We start from the raw sequence: 850 nt of genomic DNA, 5'->3' as shown, positions 1-850 counted from the left end.
AGCGGAGCCGCGGCTGGGGCGACGAGGCCCCCTCGGGGTCACCGAGAAGGGCAGCGAGGGCCAAGGGGCTCGGCCGGGAGCGGGCCGGGGCTGTCCCCCCGCCCCCGGCTCCCCCCGGGCCGGCCTCCCGTCCCCCCGGCAGCGCGGATTGCGGCTCCGCGCTGGATTTGGGTCCCTCGGAGGGCGCTGCGCGGGAGGGCACGTCACGGATCCATTATCCCCTCCCCTCTCCAGGCTCTCCTGGCTTTCTGCAGCCTTTGCTAAAGAATTAACCGAGAGGTCCGCTTCAGAGCTCCTTCTGCCACTGGGGAAAAAAAAATAAATAAAAAAGGCGAGGAAAGAAAAGGAAAAAGAGAAAAGAAAAAAAAAAAAGAGCGGAGATATCGGTGCTTTCAGACGAGGAGCGTGGCGGCTGTGATTTCCGAGAGGAGAGGAATTTTACCTTCGATCCTTGCCGAATTGCGGGAGGTGAATATAGCAAACCCTCCCCTTGCCTTTGAAAGGCATGTCTCAGCCAAAGAGCTACCGCTTCGCTCTTGAAATACGTGACAAATAAACAAGAAACAAACAAAAATTAGAGAGAGGAAAGATTCCTATCTTTCAAATTCTTTTTCTTTAAAAGGGGAGAAAAAAAAACTCCAAAAAAAAAAAAAAAAAAACAAAAAAAAACCAAACCAATAAATAAAAGCAACAAAATCAATGCCGCGCCTCTGCCAGCGCTCGGACTTGTTTGGAAAGAGACAACGCTGAAGTGGCACTGGTCCCGAGGAAAACGGATCCTTTAATTTGACTCCGCATGAGAAGCGCGCTTGGAGCCGGGCGCAGCGGCCGCAGCGGCGGGAGCAGCCCC

This window comes from Geospiza fortis, unplaced genomic scaffold, assembly GCF_000277835.1.
Source record: "Geospiza fortis unplaced genomic scaffold, GeoFor_1.0 scaffold409, whole genome shotgun sequence".
NCBI classification, from domain to species: Eukaryota; Metazoa; Chordata; class Aves; order Passeriformes; family Thraupidae; genus Geospiza; species Geospiza fortis.
Note: the sequence above shows the minus strand (reverse complement) of the source record.